Below are 20,000 nucleotides of genomic sequence, written 5' to 3'. Positions count from 1 at the left end.
GTGTGTGTGTGCCCCATCACCGCTACTTTCGTTGTTCTCTTCCTCCACACCACACAGCAGGAATCTTTCTCTCTGTTTAATGATGTCTCTGTCTTTCTGTCTTTCCTCCTGCACCTGTCTCTCTCTCTCTCTCTCTCTCTCTCTTTCTCTTTCTGCTGTTTGTTCCCTCATTTTTGCTGTGCTTTTTGTTCGTTTGTTTCTGTTTGTGGGGGCAGTGCCATTGTTGTGCTTTCGTTCGACCAACGATACAAGTTCCTGGCCTCTGTTTCCCTATCTTCAGGAATGCGGGGTCTGGGAGTGGCGTCCACGGCGGGCAGAGTGGGTGGCATGATCGCCCCTTACTCCAGAACCTTGGTAAGACACAGCGAAACGCACACTCCAGGATGAATGAATATGTGGTGAACACATGGAATAGTTCATGATACGGGAAAAGAATATTAAATCCAAATAGTTCATGATGCAAAAAAAAAAAGAATGTCAAATGCAAGCTGTAATGAACACGCACGCGCGCGCGCGCGCACACACACACACACACACACACACACACACACAGCGTGTATACACAGCACCCCTCTTCTTCGTCGTCGTTCTTTTCATCATCACCATCATTGCATTTCTTCTTCTTCTTTGTCTTCTTGCTCCTCATCAGCCTCACCATCATCCTCACCCAGCTCATAATCCACTTCTCCTTGCTCCTCATCAGCCTCACCCTCATCCTCACCCATCTCATAATCCACTTCTTCTTGCTCCTCATCAGCCTCACCCTCATCCTCACCCAGCTCATAATCCATTTCTTCTTGCTCCTCATCAGCCTCACCATCATCCTCACCCAGCTCATAATCCATTTCTTCTTGCTCCTCATCAGCCTCACCCTCATCCTCACCCAGCTCATAATCCACTTTGATACATCATTGCTGTGGTTTGATTGTTAAGATTTCATTGTAGTGTTTTGTTGTAGTTGTTGTCGTCGTCGTCGTCGTTTTATTTTTTTTTATTTTTTTTTTTTTCAGTCCGTTCCTTGTCGTTCGCATTTCATTCACCAGCTTCATCTGGCCTGCTCCAGTTTTGAATAAAAATCGTGTTTATAATGAAGTGACATGTCTCATTACTATTCTGCTGGGTGTTTCAAAATAACCCACATCAAGAACAAACACCACTGACAGGTAAAGGAAAAAAGCAATATAAATTGTCAGAACCAGAGAAAGCTAACAGATAACGATATGTTAGCTACAAGACCCATTCCCTGTTTGAAAGCTAACTGATAACGATATGTAAGGCTACAAGACCCATTCCCTGTTTGTGTGTGTGTGTGTGCGCGCGCGCGCGTTTCTCAAACGAGTATCTGTTGTTGTTTTCAGTTAACCAATAACAGGTGTTAAGATGTTTATCAAATGTTCAAAATCAAACAGCTTCTGCAAAAGAAAGATTATGAAAGAGGAAAAAAAAAACGTTTCATGTTATGAAAAAAGTTCGATGTGATACTATTTTTGCTTTTGTTTTTGTTTTTACATAGCCTACGCATCCGAACAAGAAGTTTATCCTGTTTCTGGAAGCATTAAGAAACAATTCACGTGAGCGATTAAACTTTCAGCACATAAGGTATCTGTGATGGCGACATAGCTTATGTCCCGGTCGAGCTGTTCAGGGAATATATGTATGCCGGTATTGGTGGCTTTTAAAAAAGGTTGAACTCCTCATGTGTCTGCAGGAAGTGGTCAGGTTCCTTCTGGACCAGTTGTTCCAGAGTGACAGCCCCGCAGACCTGGTTGACCTTGTTCCCGTTCCTGTCCACCTTCAGTCCATCCGCTGGAGTGTTCGGAGTGGCGTACTCCACACGCAGGTTGTCACGTGACGACACCGAGGGGCATTCTGGAAAGTAGTTGTAAGGGGAGGAGGAAGAAGGAAAGATGGCCGCCAACGGTGGGAGTGACGGGGATGTCCTCGGTGTGGGGGATGTGGTGGGTGCCCAGGGTCACCCACAGCACCAGGTCCTGAAAGGACAGAAACGCCCGTCACTCATTTATGCCAGGTACATCAATGGAAGTAGGGTGGTGTTGGTGGATGTAGGCCTACGTCCTGGTATAGTTACATTAAACAGAGGAACTTGCCACAGGACACGCTTTTTCTTTGTTGATCCATGAACAAAAGGTACAGAAGATTACCCAGCACTGCCTGTTGACGTGTCATCACCAGCTACGCAGTTCTTAGCTATGTAAAGAAAGAAAGAAAGAAAGAAGAACAGAAACAAGGAATTCTGGTGAAAATAATCTTGTTGCCAAGCATCACCACTTTCCTGAAATTGTAAGGGTTCGTCCGTTCGTCAGTGACAAGAATATGGTAATGGCGAATAGTAAGTCACGTGAGGATATAGGTATCCTTTCCTCCACATCCATGGTAAGGGCGAATAGTAAGTCACGTGAGGAGACAGGTATCCTTTCCTCCACATCTATGGTAAGGGCGAACAGTGGGTGATATGAGGAGATAGGTATCTTTTACTTCCACATCTATGGTAAAGGCGAACAGTGGGTCACACGAGTAGATGGGTATCCTTTACTTCCACATCTATGGCAAAGAACAACATTGGATCACGTGCATAAATATTTGTATTTTTTGTATTTGTATTTCTTTTTATTATATAACTTTAAATTAGCAGTAAGTAAGACACACGGCCACTGACCTTATCCACGATGCTCTCATCACTGATGAAGTAGCAACCTCTTTACTTGTCATAAAGACAAATTGTGAAACGAAAGGAGACAAGTATTTTTCCCTTCCTTGCTTCCTGTCACAAAAAAAATCACAAAGTGTAACAGTAAGTAAAACACGTGGCCACTGACCTTATCCACGATGCTCTCGTCACTGATGAAGTTGCTGAAGTCGGTGACGGGGTTGTAGCTGTCGAACATGGCGTAGGGGGAGCTGCTGACCAGTTCATCATCTTTCTGCACTGTCACTGCCAGCTGTTGCCGTGCCCAGGGGATGGACTTCTCGTTGTTCTCCCCAGTTGTCAGCAGCTGTTTAGCCATACTTGCCATGTGTAGTCTGTTTCACACACCAGTCCAAGTTTAAGAGAGAAATCAACTTTTGTTCACTCCTATTGTGGCATAGATGATTTCGGCAGCATTAAACGTACAGTAGGCTACACCCCATTTGCAAAACGCAAACTTACAAATTGTCGAGGAGAAATAAGCAAACAACATTATCTAGATTTTTTAAACTTGTATGAATTCAATTGACATTTTACTGGGACATTTTTTAAATTTTTACTACATATCTGTTGTTGGCTTTGTTTTTCAGACATATGGATTTTTATGTTCACGTAATTCAGTATGGTTTGGATATTCCATAAAGAAGTAACATCTCCAACTGCTGATCATTTACATTATTTGCATAGTCGTAGATGCCTTCAAATTTCCTTTCGTAAACTGTGACTGCAACATCTGAATTATATGTAATAGTTGAGCAGCAAGGGGGTTTATTTATGCTCTGGGTTTAATTTCGATACGATGATCAAAGAACTGGATAACATGACTGAAGAGTTAGAGTATTAAAAGAATATCCCTGAATATCCTGTTAGCGACGTCAGGTTTGCATCCAACCATGGCAAGGGGGTTGGCAGATGAAAGGAGATTTAGATATTAATGAATTAACAGGACAGAAAGTGAAAGGACAGAAATATCTTTGCACAGGCCAGGGGCATATATAGGCCAGTCACAAAGGGTTTTCTATTGTTTTATTACAATATTAAGGGGACGCAAGAAGAAAAGAAGACAGTGCCCGTAAAAGACACAAACAACAAATGTCCTAAGTACAACATGTCAGATACAAAAGGATGGTAAGCACATGTATTTACAATGGTTTGGAATTAGCACAACAAAACATAAATAATGCATATGTGAAGACCAAACACTGACAGCAAATGACATTTGTAATATCTTTAAACAGTGTAGTTAAAGTGGTTAATGCTGAAGGTTGACTGACAGCATAGATTATGTAAAGCTTATACTATGTCAAAGTGACTCAAATGAATCAGTTATCATGTAGCACTATACCAGAGTAAGCCGTAAGGAAAAAGCATGATAGCTGAATTACAATTACAACTGCAATACATATCAGACTGTGGTAACCAGTAACTGATATCATCCAATATATTGTAATCACCACAACAGAATACTAGACATACATTATAGAGGACTAAGCACACTGTAACTGTGAGGCTGGTAGTACTGACAGTCAGTATGAGAAAAGAACATTTAACACTGTAGCAGTACTGATATCAGCATATGAAATAATAGATGAATAAGAAACAAAATTATAAAATAAGTGGCTTTTATATTGAATATTGGCAACCTAACAGATCAAATATCAAGTCAATGCCCAATACAATGAGTTGAAGAATAAGCATGGCTTGACCAATAAGTGGTGCAGCTAGCTAATGAACTTACACAAACTAATGGGTTGTGCCAAAGCCAAACATCAACACAGCTATGTATAGTCTGTGTTCTACATTTAAATTTTCTCCACTGATTGTGGGGTTCATAAAGTTTAACCTTTGATTTAAGGTATTTCACTGCTGTGCAAAGGTAGGTCACTGCAAAGATGAAAAAAAGGCGTAATCCTTGGAATATTACAGAACATTTCATATGAAACCCAAACTAGATCAGTCAGCAGAAAGGAAACAATTTCTGCATCAACACTCTGACGGTTGAATAACTAAATAGTTCCAACCACCTTAGAAGCACATCATAATCACACAACAGTAACTTAGTCAAACAATAATAAGACCCGTGACTGAACAAGGAAAATTCTTCTAATAAAGTTGACGACTTAAAACACTATAAACACATAACACAAACAGCTCACTTACAGTGATGTGGTGAGACACTGGCCTATGAGGCTACACACACACACACACACACACACACACACACACACACACTCAAGATGGTCAACTAACTATCCACACAGGCAAATGAAAGGTGGCTGTTGGGTACCCCCGCTATGTATATACTACTTGTACGGACTGCAAAGACCATCATGCGGCACAAAAGGCAAACCAGTCCTGGTTCAGCTAAGATTGTGTGTTCGTTTCAAGGTGTCAAATGATAGTTTTTCTAAATGATTCCTGAACCGATTTCGGTCGGATTGGTCGCAAAACAATGAGTTCAACATCACCTTTCTAATGATTATAAAATAAGGTGTTGGCTATTAAAGATGAATGTATAATCTTAATTCAAGTCACTGAGCACTTTTAACGAGTTCACAGCTGAAAGTTGCAAATTGCGTTAGATAAGTTTAAAGGAGGTGAACACTTATGTATATATTCTAAGAAGGAATTGCGACAATTCTGCAAGTATATAATACTTGTAGTTTACTGATCCAATGGATGAGATCATTAGTTAAAAGTGTGTGTCAGAAACACAGATTTGAACTCGGGACCCAAGCCGGCAATGCCAAAAGTGTGAGGCAATTGTCGTTGACATAAAATCTGCTTTGTATCTTTTATGACTATTTTCAGTCCGCACATTATAGTGGGTTTGTGGTTTATCAACAAGAGATCACATGAACAATTTTGTTTTATAAGACTAAAGAATGTAGCATTATATGTGTTGAAGAAATAAAATGATGTAACCTTCAAAGTCGAACCATTTTGGCTGATGAAAGGTTAGAATAAAATCTGAGTAAGGTTCTAACTGATCTGTCCATGTAAGTACAACAGACATAATCTGGCAGTGAATGACACAGACTTGGTTTAATAAATGTTTGGATCATTTGTTCAGAATGGGCTTTCATTCAAAATCTGAATGCTGTCGCGCCACACAAATTGCATCAGCAGGTGAATGCTTGGATACAGTCATCATTGTACAACTGTCGTCTGCTACGGCATGTGTCGTTGGTTAAACTGTGGTGATCATTGTAGCAAGCTGTGCGCTCGGCTTCCTATAAAATTAATAGTTTATATTATGCTTGCTAACTGTGACGTGTATTTTTCCATGCAAAAAAAGTGTATGATATAAACATGCATTAAGTTGCTTAATTGTTCCCTCAATGTCCTCCAACACATATTCTATTGCGCACACACACACACACACACACACACACACACACACACACACACACACACACACAGACACACACACGCAGAGAGAGAGAGAGAGAGAGAGAGAGAGAGAGTTACTTTATGTCTATCGAACCAGTGTTCCTCCACAAGTAAGTTGATACACGTGTGCAAACATGATCGAATTGTCACGACAGGTAAACTGTCCCTGCTTTGTCAGTTCGTCAGTCTTTACAATATCTTACCAGCATTTAGTCGTGCAAGTATGACGGAAAATTGGGAAACATCGTTCACAAAACGCTGGTTCCTGTCAGCAATATTTACTATGTAAATATAAACTGACTAGGACTGACCTGAACGCTCTAGGAACTCCGTGTTTAGTTTTCTTGTCCTCGTTGTGAACGATGTGGTACATGGGGGCGTCAAAATTGTACTTGTACACTGCTTCGTTTTCCGTGTTGTAGAGATGGCGCTGAAACTTGATCTGTTTGTATTTGGTGGTGGGTACCTGCCATGATTCATCACACGCAGGTTGTGTCAACTGTACTCCAAAGACTTGTTAAAAATCATCTTCCGTATCATTTCCACATACTATTCACGTCCACTGTCTTGTTCATACACCAGCCTGCTGATACACGTTTCACTCGTCAAACACTTCCTTGTGTCCACACGTTTTTTTCTGACCATGACTCATGTCTCTGACCCAGCGTTCAGCTTATATCACAGACTGACATAAGCTTACAGTTGAGCCAACAGCAAAGTGACAGCTGAATGATCAATGGTTTCTCATTTGTAACCAGAATTCATTTACAGCTTAGTCTTTTGTGAAGGACTATGACTCTGAAACTAGGAGGCAACACTGCACTGGCTCTTAGTACTGCAGCCTTGGGGGCTAGTTAGCTTTTGGGAACCATCCCAACGCCGACTGCCCTAACACCGCCTTGGCCGAGAGAGTGGGGATGTAACTTAGGCAAGACACCTTCCACTATAATCAAATTCTGACCCAGATAGTACAGCAGTTGCCTCCCCTGCTGTTCTGATGGCCATTGTTGGACATGACTGACTATCATATAACATATAAGAGACTCATGTCCGCAATCTCTCCGTGACACGCTGACATGAGACTCGTGTTGAACTCAATCATTAGACAGCCTAATATCTGATTTCTACAAGCATAAAACAAACAGTCTACAGCAAAGGAAGAAAGGAAGGACTGTTGTTCAATGTTCCATCATGCAGATTCGTGACTGTATGCATATCGGTAAGGTCTCATTTTTCACACTTGAATGTTATCATAAAATTACAGAAGACGAGGGAAAGAAGTTGTATGGTCAGTTGGGGGAGCAGAATAAATGGAGAGTGGAATCAAAGACGAATATTTAAAATAAATAGATATAGCATAGTAAAGTTACAGGAAACGGAGTTTGTTAAAAGGAAGTCTACAATTCAACATCAGCAAAAAACAATGTATAAAAAAAAAATCAGAAGCATCAACCCTCCTGTGGATTGTAAATGGTGCACTTCCATACATGTAATGCTTCGTTAGTTCAGTCATTCATGGTATGCTTAATTGTAACTTCACTGAAACAAAATCATTTGATATCATGACAATATTTCAACAGTGATTTTTGCTGTTTTAATTTTTTTTTTTTTTTCTAAACAGAAATATTAAGCACTCATGCACGTTCTGATCAGTGCATCAGGTGCATGCGTACGTCATCGTTTACTTTAGTTGTTGTTGTTGTTGGTTTTTTATCCATCAGACATCCAATTCCCTTTGTCCACCAGTGAGGTAGCTGCTCACAGCTTGTGCATGAGTTAACTCATTGACTCAAAAAGGTCCCATTGCCTTTCATAGGCATCAGGGCAGTATATCCACTGTGTCTAGAGTTCGGCATAGAAAGGTGAGTCTTAATCTTCTCCTTCCGCCGTTTTAACCTTTCCCAGATGAAGTCAGGTACCAGTCACACCTAGGTGGAGTGAGGAGGGTCTGAGCAAACTGTTTTTTCCCAAAGACACAACAACACCGAAACGGGTGGCCTTGACCCTGATCACTGTTGAACGCTGGACCAGAAACCAGTTGCATTGCTCGGACGGAAGAGCCTAGTGTGGTCGTAACTCACTACTAACTGTGCGCAGTATGGGACTGACTAATGGCGTGGTTCGGTCAACGTAGGCATTTAGTCACGTGTAAATGTCAAAAAGTTAAAACCAAGCAATGCAACTGGCACCAGAAGTCCAACGCCTAACCGATTCTGCTACAGCATGAGCGGTGAGGTACATTTAAGCCATCAGAGAAAGTCCCGGCCTCTTGTAACGAAAAAAGCTATTTTTTTAAAGAACTGATCGATGCATGTATCTACCTGTCTGAGCTGGACCTCCTCTTCACTGATGTCCAGTGTCTCGTATCGATTGGACGTTCCGCCAATGTCAAGGTCGGCTTTGAAGTGAAACATGTGGTGGTGGAGGTTGGCGACGATTTTGTCGTTCAAGCGAAACCCATACGGGGCCTCACTTGGGTTGTAGAATGAGGACATGATGTAACCTGTGGAGATGGCCCTGCACTCTATGGCACCGCTCTGAAACAAGAGAGGGGGGGGGGGGGGGAGAGAAAGAGAGGGAGAGACAGACAGACAGACATAGACAGACAGACAGAGACAGACAGAGAGAGGCACATAGAGACAGAAGTCAGGGCAAATCAACATTATTTTCGAAGTGTGTTGTTGTTTTTTCATCCAGTCTCCACCCTTACCATGTGTCCACATTTCTAAGCGATAACGTCGTAAGCTCGCTGGTAACAGAATACATCAAAACGAAAACCAAAACGAAACAGTTCACAAACGCTTCTCAAGTAATTGCATCACTAGACCATGTACAAAACTGCTTTTGAACCATTGCAAAATATAGTTCCAGCAGACATTCTTTTTTTGCAAAGAGTGCTAAGGGGTAAGGCTATCTTCAAACATTGACTTCAGAGTGGTTGTTTTAAAGTCAAATTCCATTGTGACAACAAAACGCAACCTCAACTGTACACACAGCGCAACCTCATCTTGTGCAAATACCTTGAACTAAACAACAAACGAACGAACACACTTAACTTCAGAGCATGAGAATAGCATTCTGACCTGGTGAAAGACGAAGTCCACAATGTAATCATAATTGACAATGGTGAGAATGGAACGCACAACCAGAACAGAGTCTGACATGCCACCATAGAAAGCGCCTTCGCTACGTGCGTAAGACAGATGTCTGCGGAGAGGAACGCCTGTGTCCTGTTCAAACACACACTGGGCACGTTCAAGTGTGGTGGGCTCCGTCATGCCTTCTCCAAAGAAGGACACGTTCAGAAGCGTAGCGCCCTCTGGGCAGTCGACTCCCGGGATGAGAGACTTGGAGTGTGTACCTGAGACCAAAAAAATGAAGAGCTGCTATGGAAGTACTGTGGTTGTGTGAAGCAGATTTTTTACGGTGTAACTAAAACTTACAAAGGCATGGATAAATGCAGCAATTGTGTGATTGTGTGATCACGAATGACATATTCAAAGTGATAATTGTTGTTGTTGGCAATGTATAAGATATAGGTGTAGGTCGTATCAGGTGGTGGTGGTGGTGGTGGTGTGTCCATCGAGATCGATGATGACCATCGTTGTCATCCAGATGGGGGATGGGGGGAGGGAGGTGGTGGGGTGGGGGGAAGGATGCTCATGAGTCTATCTGTGAGTGCGCAGATGGCTGAATAGTCCAATCTGCGCACGAAATGTTCGCTGACAGTTGGGGCAGACAAAGACAGGCATATCATTGTCAGGGAGCTTGTTTGCCCGTGACTTTCTGGCCTGCCTCTTCTGAACAGCTGCAGCAGTCCTGTTGGCCTCGCACAACTTGGCGCCTTTGTGCACAGCAGCGCGCCATTTGTTACGGTCCACTGCAGATTCCTCCCAGGAGTCAGGGTTGATATCAAACGCTTTCAGAGAGACTTTCAGAGTATCTCTGAAGCGCTTCTTCTGACCTCCGTGTGATCTCTTCCCTTGTTGCAGCTCGCCATAGAAGAGCCTTTTGGGCAGCCGATGGTCTGGCATGCGCGCCACGTGTCCAGCCCAGCGAAGCTGGGACTGCATCAGGATGGTGAAGATGCTGGGAAGGGTGGCTTTTGCGAGCACCTCTGTGTCTGGGGTCCTGTCTTGCCACTTGATGTTCAGTAGCTTCCTGAGGCATGTTGTGTGGAAGTGGTTCAGCTTCTTGGCATGTCGTTGGTACACTGTCCAAGTTTCGCAGCCGTACAGTAGTGTGGGGAGAACTACTGCTCTGTAGACCTTTAGCTTGGTCTCAAGACTAATGCCTCTTCTGTTCCAGACATTTGCATTGAGTCTACCAAAAGTTGCACTTGCTCTTGCAATCCTGACATTCACTTCATCGTCGATGGTCGCATTTCGTGACAGTGTGCTGCCAAGGTATGTGAACCGCTCCACCGCACTGAGTCTCTGACCGTTGACTGTGATGTTGGGCTCAACGTAGGGTTTCCCTGGGGCTGGCTGATGGAGAACTTCAGTTTTCCTCGTGCTGATGGTAAGGCCGAAGTTTCTGCTGGCAGTGGCAAACTTGTCGACGCTGAGTTGCATGTCAGCTTCAGATCCAGCGTTGAGGGCACAGTCATCAGCAAACAAAAAGTCTCTGATGATGTCTGTCATGACCTTCGTTTTTGCTTGAAGCCTTCTGAGGTTAAACAGCTTGCCATCTGTTCGGTACTTTAGGCCGATTCCAACATCGCCATCTCTGAAGGCATCAGTAAGCATTGCAGAGAACATGAGGCTGAACAGCGTTGGAGCCAGGACGCAGCCTTGCTTGACACCATTTGTGACAGCAAAAGGAGCAGATGTTTCGCCATTGTCCTGGACTCGAGCCTGCATGCCTTCATGGAATTGGCTGACCAAGGAAATAAATTTCCGAGGGCATCCGTACTCGGCCATGATCTTCCACAGTCCCTCTCTACTCACGGTGTCAAAGGCCTTAGTGAGGTCGACATAGGTGGAGAACAGATCAGCATTTTGCTCCTGACATTTCTCTTGCAGCTGCCTTGCAGCAAACACCATGTCGGTGGTTCCGCGCTCTTTCCGGAATCCACATTGGCTCTCAGGCAAATGACCTTGGTCAAGGTGTGCTGTGAGGCGGTTTAGTAGGATCCTGGCAAGTATCTTGCCTGCGATGGAGAGCAAGGAAATGCCCCGATGGTTATCACAGGCTTGCCGGTTCCCCTTTCGCTTGTACAAGTGAATGATAGATGCATCTTTGAAATCCTGGGGGATCGTCTCTTCTTTCCACATGAGTGAGTACAGCTTATGAAGCTTCTCAGTCAGCACAGTGCCTCCATCCTTGTAGACCTCTGCTGGTATGGAGTCTGAGCCAGGTGCTTTGCCACTGGATAGCAGACGGATTGCTTTCTGGGTCTCAAGAAGTGTTGGCGGATCGTCCAGTGCTTCGTTGGTGGGGACTTGTGGGAGACGGTCTATGGCTTCATCATTTATGGAGGAAGGGCGATTTAAGACACTGTTGAAGTGCTCAGCCCATCGTTCGAGAATGTTCTCCTTCTCGGTGATCAAGGCATTCCCATCTGCACTGAGGAGGGGGGATGATCCTGAGGATGTGGGGCCGTAGACTTCTTTTAAGGCATCATAGAACCTCTTCATATCGTGCCTGTCAGCATATCCCTGGATCTCATCAGCTTTGTCACTCAGCCACTTATCCTGCATCTGGCGTAACTTTTGCTGAACAGTCCTGCGGATGGCATTGTACGCATCCTTTTTTGATGTGGACTTTGGGTTGCTCAGGTGGGCTTGATGCAGACAGCGTTTCTCATCCAGAAGCTGCTTGATTTCATCACAGTTTTCATCAAACCAGTCTTTGTGCTTTCTGGTCATGGGTCCCAGGGTCTCTGAAGCTGTACTATAGATCAGCTCACGCAGGGTCCTCCAGTCAGACTCCACATTCTGGTTGTTCAGAGAGGCGGATTCCAGACGATCTTCCAGCAGCTCCACAAAGGACTGTTTGATGATGATGTTTTTCAGCTTAGCGATGTTGAGCCGTTTTGGAGCCTTCTGGCCTTGGGGGCGTCTCTTGGGCTGAATTCGAATATTCAGCTTCGAGACTACAAGGCGATGGTCTGTCCAACACTCGGCGCCGCACATGGTCTTTGTTACACGTACATCTTGCCTATCCCTTTTCCTGACGATGACATAATCGATGAGATGCCAATGCTTTGAGCGAGGGTGCATCCATGACGTCCTGTTACGGGTAGGGAGGCAGAAAACTGTGTTGGTTATCAGCAGTTCGTGCTCTGCACATGTCTGAAGCAAAAGCAATCCATTTGGGTTGCAGTGGCCCACACCGTGCCTTCCAATCACTCCATCCCAGGAGATGTAGTCAGAGCCAACTCTAGCATTGAAGTCCCCAAGAATGATGAGCTTGTCTGCTTTAGGGATGGCAGCAATGACAGAGTGAAGGTCCTCGTAGAACTTCGCCTTCACTTCATCCGGGTTGGTCATGGTTGGGGCGTAGGCACTGACAATGGTGAGGTGCTTCTGGCCAGATGCCAGTGGGAGTTTCATGGTCATAAGCCTATCGTTGACTCCCTTTGGGATTCCAGCTAGCTTGCTGACAAGTGCTGTTTTTACTGCAAAACCAACACCAGCCTCACGTCGCTCTTCGCTTCCTCGTCCACTCCAGAAGAAGGTGTAACCAGATCCCCGTTCACAGAGCTCGCCTTCGCCTGCAAGCCGAGTCTCACTCAAGGCTGCGATGTCGATATTGTATCTGGCGAGTTCGGATGCAACTAGTGCTGTTCTCCTTTGGGGTCTGTCCGCGTTATCTCTGTCCAGGAGAGTCCTTATGTTCCAAGCACCAATGGTGAGAGGAACGATCCTTGTTTTTTTCTTTTCTTTCTCTTTGTTTCGACCGCTGATGTAGGGTCCCCGCCAGCCGCGGTATGCTGGCCAGGGTGATATGGAGCAGGCAATTTTTAGGGCACCTTTTCTAGCCCCTTCCTCATGCCAGGGAGGTGAGCAGTGCATTCCTAAAGAGGGCTGCTCAGACGCTCAGACGGCTGCCGAGCTCCATCGCTGCTCCTGTCGACGAAGAACGACCCTATGGCCTGAGCCGCCTGCGTGCAGGTCTGCGGCTGCGACTGCCAGTGTACCCACACCTGTCGTTTCGTCGCTCGCCTGTCGCCACAGGACTTGGGGGTGATGAAATGATGAAGGATGAAAGGTCATTTAGGATGACTGATGACTTGCGCGATGAGTTTGTTTAAAGTGAAGAGGAGTTGCGCAACGTCGACCTCACTCTCTCGTCCGGGTCCACCAATTTCCAGTGGCAAGACTAAGTCGAGACGACTGGAGGATGAGTACGGATGCAGTGGATGACCAAGATATCCTTTCGGTGTCTCATCTTGCTCTCTGCACTCCACAGTGCGTTGCTGTAACTGCCTTCCTCTCCGTTGAACCAATAGGTTTCTTCCGCAGATTCTGCCGGATCCAGACTTCACATGCATGGGTAGACACACCTCGGGGGCCAACTGCGTGTGGCATGCACACAGCACGGTGGAGCTAGATGGCCGTCGGTGGCTCTCCTGAGCCGACGCCCTTTTATGGATCTCCATAAGGGTGTCTAGCCACCCGCCTCACCAGTCCCAGAAGGGAGTGGTGGGAGTGCCGGTTTAGTCGTCGGCAACCCGACCCTGAACAGGTTGTACTGGATTACAGGTTACCAGTAGCAGATCTAATGACCTGACCTGACATACAGGATACTGGCGACATGACGGATGGTGTGCCAAACAATGGTCAGTCGTTCGGGTAGTCCATTGTTGGGGGTTGATATTACTGGTCGTATTCAGTGTGCACTGCCAGAACAGCAGCATCAGCAAACAGAAGGTCTCGGATCTCTCTCTCCAAAGTCTTGGTGCAGGCTTGCAGTCAATGGAAGTGGAAGAGTTTTCCGTCAGTGCGGAAGTGGATGTATAGCCCTTCTTCTTCGCCCTGGTCCCAATTGCCTTGTTCTGGCATCGTGATGAAGGAGACCGAGAACAGCGTTGGGCCTACAACGCTGCCTTGTTTCACTTCGTTCGAGATTTGGATGGGCTGGTAGAGGTCATTGCCATGTCTGACTTCACTGAGTTAACCCTCGTGGAGCAGCATGACTATAGTGAGTAACTTCGGTGGGGAGCCTTGCCTCCCAGGAATGTTGAAAGGCATTTCCTGCTCACTGTGTCAAACGCTTTTGTCTTAAATCAACAAAGGTGATGTACATACCTTTGTTCGCAGCATTTCTCATGGACCTGACTCAGGACGAATACCATGTCTGCTATAACCTGCTTTGTTCTAAAGCCGCGCTGGTTCTCTGGAAGGATGTGGATGTGGGTTTCTGTGATGTTGCGAGTTAACCTGTTGGGGGGAATTCCAGCAAGAATTGTTCTGGAGGTAGCAAACAGGTTTAATCCTCTGTGGCTCGTAGTGCCTGCTTTTCCTGCATTGTTATGATACTTGTGAAGGACTATGACTCTCAAACTAAAAGGCAAAATTGCACTGGCTCTTAGCGCTGCAGCATTGGGGGCTAGTTGGCCTTTGGGAACTATCCCAACGCCGACTGTCCTAAACCTTCTTGGCCAAGAGAGTGGGGATGTAATCTGGGCAAGACTCCGCGATAATCAAATTCTAGCACAGACAGTTGGGACAGCAGTTACCTCCTCTGGTGTTCTGATGGTGAAAGTCGAACACAACTGATATCATGCATGTTATACATCATGATGATGCGGAGGCTTGAAGAGAGTGTACCATGCTCCTAACAGCTGATGAAGAACTCGTCGAGTCTGAGGTGGAGTGATTCATTTGCATTCTGTGCATTTTTCACTTTCAGTTTATCTAACTCGTCTCTTTGTTTGTTTTGTTCATTCATATTACTTTATATTAATGCTTTATACAAACCTAGCATCGGTACTCAATACCTGATCGTTGGGTTCATTCAGAGGTCAGGCACCTGCTGCATTTTTAACCACATGTTGTGTTGCGTATATGGATCAGTCCGAACACTTTGGACACCTCCTTGAAACGGAGATTGAATTATATCCTCCTGACAGGAATCTGTTATGCTGGGAAAGCTGGGGAAATAAGGCGTTTTATTCATGCATGACTGATATCTCCATGAGAACGAAATATTTAGTAACGTCATTGAATTCAACACACAATGTCTTTTGTGTGCACATTTTCCTTGCCGCTATCGGAGTGAGATATGGTATATCTTCTTATTTGTCTTGTTGTTGAAATCATTGCAGCTACCGAAATCAAAAGACTTTGTGGTATATTTTGTTCTTTGTGTTGTAGAATTTGTCGAAGTGAGCCGAGCTCAATAATCCCCAACATTTGCTCCTGCAGAACATTCATTCAAAAAAGAAAAGCGACTTTCTCAGGACATGCCTGTAATCAATACGCACTTGTACAACGTGTTGCCTCTGAGTTCTGATAGGTCAGCGTTCTCACTGTTGTGGTATGTGACTTTGTGAGTGCATGGCAATGGGATGATTGTTGCACAGACTAAGGTTTACATTACCATTCTACCAAACTGACTTCGACTCACCAATCAGCGCCCCACTGTCTACAAAGTTGGTCACTCGCTGCATGGGGTTATATCCAGCGTAGAAGACAGCAATCTCAGACACTCCCAGCTCATAGGCGATGCGGTCTCCCTGGAAACGGACATTGTACACCTGAGGTCCAGTGAAGGCGGACAGACGGATATCAAAGTCCCAGTGCAGGTAACGGACATGACGGTGGTGGATGATGTAGCGTTTGCCGTCTGGTTCCATCTGTGGACACAGTCATGGTTGGTTCACATAGTTCGTGTGTGAACAGAAAGGAACAGCAGCAGTCAAATGTGTTTCTATTAGACTAGAAGGAAATGGTCCGGAATCAGTCTTGCGAATTAAAGAAATATGATTTGGAAAGATGAAAAGGCAATGTAATCCACAGCGAATGTCTCAAGAGCAATGGTGAATAGGATCACGACAACCAGCTGACCTGCAGTGGGGGCCTCTGAGGGGGGTCTGGCTTGGGGATTCCCCTTAGCCTCTGGGTAGACGTCAGGTCCGGAGAGTCGCGGGGATATTCCACACGAGTCTTGTTGGTAGTGGGGTCATTGGCATACTTGTCAACCAGGTCGTCTAGTGAGCTGTACATCGTGCCTGAGTACCACACCTGTTCCACGCTCCACTGGGTCGGGTCACTGCCTTCCAAGTTCATCAGAAAGCCAAAATCCAGTGTGTGCAGTCTGCGAAAGATCACATGGTTCACATCACTGTCCAGTGTAATGTAACGAAGTTGCAGACTCTAAAATCGTGTGTTCTTCTAAACCTGAGAAGAAATGTTGCCAACGTTTAGCTGTTTGGAGGTGGGAGTTGCCAGAACATACGTGGATGACCACTGATGTATGTAGACATATACCCTTATGATGCTATGGCCTAACTACTGATGTGATGTATATAGACAAACAGCCTTCAGATGCTGTGTTCTGGCTGATGGTGTGATGAATGTAGACAAGCAGGGTTTATCTGTATTTGTATTTCTTTTCATCACAACAGGTTTCTCTGTGTGAAATTCGGGCTTCTCTCCCCAGGGAGAGCGCGTTGTTACACTACACCGCCGCCCTTTTTTGCATTTTTTCCTGCGTGCAGTTTTTTTTTTGTTTTTCCTATCGAAGTGGATTTTTCTACAGAATTTTGCCAGGAACATCCCTTTTGTTGCCGTGGGTTCTTTTACGTTTATCTTCTCATCCGAATGACTAACGTCCAGACCACCACTCAAAATCTAGTGGAGGGGGAGAAAATATCGGCGGCTGAGCTGTGATACGAACCAGCGCGCTCAGATTCTCTCGCTTCCTATGCGGACGCGTTACCTCTAGGCCATCACTCCACTCGATGCTATGATCTGGCTAATGGTGTGATGTGTGTAGACAAACAGCTTAAAATGATATTGTCTGGCTACTGATGTAGTGCATGTAGACAGATGGTCTAAAGATGCTATGGTCGTGGAGGGTTTTGGTCCCCACTTGCAGACACGAATATGATCTTGCAACAGGGGTGTCAAGTGGAGATGGGCCTCGTTAGCTTTCATTCAGGTAATCTATTCGACATCTACCCTTCGTCATACAGCCCTCGGGAAAAACCTAAAGACAGAGGGTAAGCGGCTCCAGGTAAGTGCACACTGACACCACCAGAACAACAACAGCACGTTGAGGTGGACAGGGAGGATGTCTGGTTATGAAAAGATGGCGTAGGATAGTGTTGGATGCGCGACAAGATCCATAATCTTGATCCCATATTTGTGTCGTGGCGGAGTAATTCTTATTGGTTGTTGTTTGCAGAGGGATAAAAAAACAACAACAAACAAACATAACTCATACAAGGAGTAGGGGTGGAGGTGTACCCCAACAATACCCGTCTACAATTCTTCAGCAATCTGCACAGTGAGCATTTTACTTAAACATCCTATAGGAATCGACACATCGTTGATATTGTTCCCGAATTTCTTTTGATAACTTATAGAAGCTACAAGCTTGTTCTTTAGGGACCTATGAGATCATTTCTTTTTTTCTTTTAATCAAATGCTTGTACTCCCTTCTCGCAATAACATATATGTCGATATCTTCTACTTTTGATTATAGCCTACTAATTTGTAACAAACCTTTTACCTTTCCTTTACTAAGGACACACTCTTGGTCAAACCAATCATCAGGTGCATGCTGTCTAAGCATCTTTTCACATTTTCTGCACTTTCTTTTAAACATTCATTTAACATTAACAGTGTATAGTTTACGTCAACAACTACCATATTCATTGCATTATCACTTGTGGTGCTAATGTCTTCATCACTTAGAGTATCAGTCTAATATCATCATCTTAGATGAACAGACTATAAATGAATAAACGAAACTTAGAGTATCACGAAATAAATCAGCACATTCCTAATTCCATATTATTTTGTTCAACAACCATGTCTTGAAAGAGAGACAGACAGACAGACAGACAATGAGCAGACACCATATAATGACAATGAACATTCCAGAGTTATGAAATAATTGAAAAAGGCACCGTTCGCATATAGACACAAGAACAACAACAACGACAACAACTGCAGCAACAAAAACAACAACAACAGAACAAAACATAATTTAACACACCAAACAGAAAAAACAACAACACCCTTACGTGTAATACTCTATTGGATAGTTGGCCATAAACCAGATTTTACGGGTCATGGTTCCTATGAGCTCCGTCCCAACAGGTACAGGGTAGAAGTTCAGACAGTTGGTTTCACAGTCAAAGAACGTGCCTCCGTAACTCTCCATCAGAATGTGGCCCACCTGAATCAAAGTGCATGCGCATAGTCATCATCATCATCATCATCACCATCATCAGCAGCACCATCACCATCATCATCATCACCATCATCAGCACCATCATCATCTCCATCATCACCATCATAATCATCTTCATCATCATCATCATCACCATCATCAGCAGCACCATCACCATCATCATCATCACCATCATCAGCACCATCATCATCTCCATCATCACCATCATAATCATCTTCCTCATCATCATCATCACCATCATCACCATCATCAGCACCATCATCATCATCACCATCATCATCATTACCATCACCATCATCACCATCACCATCACCATCAGCAGCAGCACCACCACCACCACCATCACCATCATCATTACCCTCATCAGTTTTAGTGGCTTGTCTTTCTTTGCGAAAGGTCCTGTTGCCTGCAGAATGTTCACGTCCTGTCTCCTTCGTTGAACGTCACTGTCGAAACCACTCTAGATGATGGTGGCACACCATATTCAGCAATTACTCCAGCTCCATTGATGAAACGCTAACAGGAAAAATGGCATGTTGCTCTTACCTTCTGGTCAACCACTGGCAGGAGATGATGGATGATGGCACCGAACTCTACATTGGCCAAAGGCCTCAGAGAAAATGACACAGGGTTCCTCCTCTGAGTGCCGTTTATCAGGTTCGCATAGGTCGGGTTTGATAAGGGCCCCACACGGTACCTGAAATCATACCACACGTTCTTACCATACTGCTGTTATTTATTAGTTCTTGATTCTGGGTTTTTATACGCTCTCTCTCTGTGTGTGTGTGTGTGTGTGTGTGTGTGTGTGTGTGTGTGTGTGTGTGTGTGTATGCAGCGCGCGTGAGGTTCGTGAAGACGTGTATCTTTACTCTGCCATTTTCTCCTTTGCTTTTCAATATATAGTACATCACACACACAGACACAGACACAGACACACACACACACACACACACACACACCCACACACACACACACACACACACACACACACACAGTACTCAATCATATCGTGCTACAACGAGTTTGAAAAGACATATGAAGGTGAATGATGTTTCAAAGAAGATGAGAATGCTGATAACTGAACTAAAAACATTCCAACCAGCACAGTTCCAACTCACTCCTCCACTACAGGCGGCACCTTGTCCCCTCTGAAGATCATGACACGTGCTTCACGTGCAGGCTGAGGTCCCTGGCTGTCCAGAAAGCTCAGCACGCGCTGTTTGGGCGGCAGCAGCAGATCCATCATGAAGATGCTGGACGTGTTGACAAACGTCTTGCCGGGTGCCTGTAGGTTGACACTCTTCTCCTGCCTCAGAAATCTGAGTATGCGATCGTACTCTGCTAACGTCAGATCGTGGAAGGGGCTGGGGACCTGGGGGTCACCTGACGTCATCAGACCCCCCTTGTGGGTAGGACAGGGGATGGTGTCCTTCTTCGTGTCGTCATCATCCTGCTTGTTGACGACAACCACGATCAAGGCGACGAGAAGACCGAAACAGCAGAGAATGGCCAGGATGGCCGAGCATCT

The 20,000-nt window shown here is 44.9% G+C and overlaps 1 pseudogene across 1 annotated transcript in view; it reads right to left on the bottom strand.

Moving 5' to 3' along the window:
* Nucleotides 1–1,652: 1,652 nt before the first annotated feature.
* LOC143282511 (putative amine oxidase [copper-containing]) overlaps nucleotides 1,653–20,000 on the bottom strand; it is a 27,493-nt pseudogene continuing 9,145 nt past the window's right edge. The window contains exons 2-11 of the transcript XR_013055270.1: nucleotides 19,591–20,000; nucleotides 19,019–19,169; nucleotides 18,303–18,457; nucleotides 16,117–16,366; nucleotides 15,677–15,905; nucleotides 9,184–9,461; nucleotides 8,422–8,637; nucleotides 6,412–6,566; nucleotides 2,838–3,042; nucleotides 1,653–1,991 (exon numbers count right to left, since the gene is read on the bottom strand). The exon at nucleotides 19,591–20,000 is cut by the window's right edge and continues 81 nt beyond it. The product of XR_013055270.1 is annotated as a putative amine oxidase [copper-containing] (transcript). The remainder of the gene's footprint in view (nucleotides 1,992–2,837; nucleotides 3,043–6,411; nucleotides 6,567–8,421; nucleotides 8,638–9,183; nucleotides 9,462–15,676; nucleotides 15,906–16,116; nucleotides 16,367–18,302; nucleotides 18,458–19,018; nucleotides 19,170–19,590) is intronic.

Source organism: Babylonia areolata, chromosome 5 (assembly GCF_041734735.1).
Source record: "Babylonia areolata isolate BAREFJ2019XMU chromosome 5, ASM4173473v1, whole genome shotgun sequence".
Taxonomy (NCBI): Eukaryota; Metazoa; Mollusca; class Gastropoda; order Neogastropoda; family Buccinidae; genus Babylonia; species Babylonia areolata.
Note: the sequence above shows the minus strand (reverse complement) of the source record. Positions and strands in the feature narration are given on the sequence as shown.